Here is a 3,826-nt window from a genome sequence, read left to right on the forward strand (position 1 = left end):
GAATTCGGAGCTATGACTCACTAAACCTCTTTCATTGGGTTAGGGAGCTCTATTGTAATTCAATGAATCAATAATATTTTTTATCTTCTTCTTCAATCTTTTCTCTTGAATTTTGTTAGAAAGCTTCTCGATCTAATTCCATTGGTTAGTTGTCTTGGGAAAGAAACTAGCCATAATTGGAATCCTTCGGAACCTTGGGAAAGGAATGGAGGATTCATGCTAGAGAAGCTTTCTCACAGTGAATTGGATTGGGGTTTGGATGGATATTGTGACATGTAATCCTACCAAATTGTGGTTCATGAAACTGTGTGGTATAATCAGTGATCGAGCTTCATCTCTTCTTATGAACATTTAAACCAAGGGATTGGGAATTTGTTTGTTTTTAGAGAGAATTGGTGAGCCAAGGGATTGGGATCCAATCATATAAGATTGCCAAGCAAAATTCAATGAATGCATTGGTTGAGGAAGAGATGAAAATGTTTTGATTCGGAGATCTCAATATCTCCTCATACCCAATGAACTCCCCATCTCTGATCTACCTTTTCTATTTACATTCTGCAATTTCAATTCATGCAAATCCTCCCCAATTCCCTTTTAATTTCAGCAATTTACTTTTCCGCACTTTAATTCTCGCAATTTAAGATTCAGTCATTTCAATTCCTTGCAATTTACATTTACCGCCAATTTACTTTATGCAATTCACACCCAATTCTTGATTCCGCTCAACTAATCAAACTTCTAATTCGAATTGCTCATTCAACCAATCCTTGTGGGATTCGACCTCACTCTATTGTGAGTTTTTACTTGACGATAACCGGTGCACTTGCCGGAAGGAATTTTGCCGATTGTGCAATTTCCTTAATCGTAGCTATACTCAGTTATAGCACATCAATCATCCATACCAGTGATATCACACACTCCTTTATCTCAAAATTTGATCTTGCTAAAGTTTTCAGTAGTATAGGATGAAAAATTCACGTTTCGGAGTGACATGACATGAGGCACCAGAGTCCATAATCCAAGTGGAATCATCACAGGCAAGATTCACATAATTTTCATCATATGTCATAAGAACATCTTCATAAACAAAAGCAGCAGTTTCTTTATCACTATCTTTACCTTTGTCTTTGTTTCTTCCCCTTGATTATTCTCTTTTCAAGAACCTATAATATCTCTTGATATGCCTCGGCTTGCCACAATGGTGACAAATGAACTCTTTTCTTGGCTTGTACTTTTCTCTTGACTTGCTTCGACTCTCTGACTTGTCGGAACTACGAGGTTTTCTACTTTGACTTCTCCCTCGTGACTTTGAAACAAGTGCTTCTGACTGGGTGGAGGCATTAGTCAAACCTCGCTCTTTTCTTCTGGCTTTTTTATTCAACATGCTCTTTTTAACCATTGCTAACGTCAATTTCCCATTTGGAGCTGAGTTAGTCAGTGTCATAACCAGAACTTCCCAACTATCAGGTAAAGAGCTCAATAACAACAAGGCATGTAACTCATCATTCAAAGTGATTTCATTATTTTTCAGTTGGTTCACCGTCTCCTGAAAAATGCTCAAGTGCTCCGCCGTTGATTTACCTTCAATATACTTCATATTGACAAGCTTTCTAATCAAGAATGCTTTGTTTTGCACATTCTTTCTCTCATATAAGTCCTTCAATTTCTTTCACATCTTCTCAGTATTTGTTTCAGTGTCTACATGTGGATACACACTAAGATCAAGCCATTGCCTAATCAAAGCAACTGCCTTCCGATTCAGCTTCTTCCATTTAGCATCGGATTTAGTACCTTTGGATTTATCCCCCTCCATAGGATCATACAAGTCCTTACTATACAACATATCTTCCATGAGGATCTTCCAAATCGATTAATTTTGGGAAATCAATTTGACCATATTCGGTCCATGAGTATTTTTCTCCATTTAATCAGCACAGAGATAAACAACCAGAGCTCTAGATACCACTTTGTTGCGAAAACTCAACAAAGGTTCAAACAAGAACCTGTCTAACAGCAGAAGCACCAGAAATAATTTTTTCACAACTTGTGCGATTAAATAGGCAATACCAAAGATACTCCAAGCAACAATTATAATGGCAGAAATTAAATAATCAGACAGTAGAATTTTAACGTGGAAAAACCCCAAAAGAGGGACAAAAAACCCACGAGACCTAGTCTAGAAAAATCTTTCACTATCAGAATAATGGGTACACAAACAGTCTTTTTAGTGACACTAGAGCATCTCAACAATCAACAAAATACATCACCAAAACTTGTGGAATCAACATAAATCCTCCACAAAAATGGGTATCTCAAATCAAGAAAAAGAGAAGGCAATACAACTAGCAAGTTATATCCTAATGTTCATCTCTACACCAGGAATAATATACTGAAACTTCATAAGAAATGGAGTGAATTTACCAGGTTAATCGGATCAAGATAACTTGCCCTTTTTCCCTAAATTTTCTCTTCTTCTCTTCGACGGCTCACTGTTCCTTTTTTTCTTTTGTTTCTAAATGAGAGAGTAAGGCTCTCGCTCTCTCTCCCTCCGTGGCTTTTTAGCCACTTCTTTCTTTTTTTATAATATGTGGGCCCCACTTGAAGTTGGGGACCCATTAATAATTAAACAAAACAATATATACATCAAAGAATTTTGAATGAGAGACTCACATGACGTTGGCATGTTGAATGTCAGCATCAAGTGCCTTAAGGGAGTCTTGAAAAGAGGGTGCTGCGTCAAGCATTTAGTATTAGTATCTGAACATTTTTCTTTACCTTAGAATTATGATCCTTTCTTAGTAGAGATGAAATGAGAAAAACAAAGCAGAAAGGAAAAATGGGATTGCCAAAAGCACAATAATACCATGAGATTTTGTATAAGGGAGGTTGTTGAGTGTTGACCGGGAAGGGGTATGGAAAGGTCTATTTTATTCTTGAAGACCTTCAAGTTTTCCATTGTTGACTAGCTCAACGGTTCCAAACTCAACCTTTATATATATTTTTTTCATTAGACACATCACTAATTCTCATTGAATAATAATGCAATGAGATCAAGACAAGATTTCTTTTTGGTGAAAGTTTTACTTTTTCTTGTTACAATAGTACTTGTACTTTAAGCTTCTTGCACAATTCACAATAATCCTTATCATTATTTGGTCTTCAATGTCCATCTTTGATAGAGTACACTTTTTTTCACTTGTTTGATGCTCCCAATTGAAAACTTCTTTCTTGACTTTTTCATAGATTCTTTATCATGCATTAGGGATGTCAATGGAGTGGGGGTGAGGGCGGGAGATGCCTTCCTGCTTTCCGTCTCCGCTCCCGGAATTGATTCCTGTCCCCACCCCGATCCCCACCATGGGATAATTGTCCCATTCTTGTTCTCTATGTTTTTCGTGTTTCTCACGAGGGCATATTCTCCATCTCCCTATGTTGAATATTTATATGAAAATTATGGTAAAAAATAATTAAAAAAAAAGAAACAAACTACAAGACGTTGTTACAAACACAAAAACATATCATATCCAAGATTATAAGTCCAGAAATATAACATAACAAATTATAGTCCATAAAACAAAACCTTAAAATACAACTTCCATTCTAAAAAAAGCCATAAATAAAGTCTTCAACATCAAATATTCTTCCATTGTCAGTATATAACTTCTAACAAACAACTCCATATTCTCTGTTAAAATAATATAAACATGAATACATTAACATACATTATAAACAAGAATACTATATATTAAATAAAAATTTGACATAATAAAAAAATAATTACCTAAACTCTTAAATCCCTCATATCCATCTCATAGTCTCAAATTGG

General features: G+C 35.6%; 1 pseudogene; it reads right to left on the minus strand.

Moving 5' to 3' along the window:
• Positions 1–2,765, minus strand: part of LOC107491289 (E3 ubiquitin-protein ligase AIRP2-like) — an 88,861-nt pseudogene extending 86,096 nt beyond the window's left edge.
• Positions 2,766–3,826: the final 1,061 nt, after the last annotated feature.

The sequence above is a fragment of the Arachis duranensis genome, chromosome 1 (genome assembly GCF_000817695.3).
Source record: "Arachis duranensis cultivar V14167 chromosome 1, aradu.V14167.gnm2.J7QH, whole genome shotgun sequence".
Lineage (NCBI taxonomy): Eukaryota > Viridiplantae > Streptophyta > Magnoliopsida > Fabales > Fabaceae > Arachis > Arachis duranensis.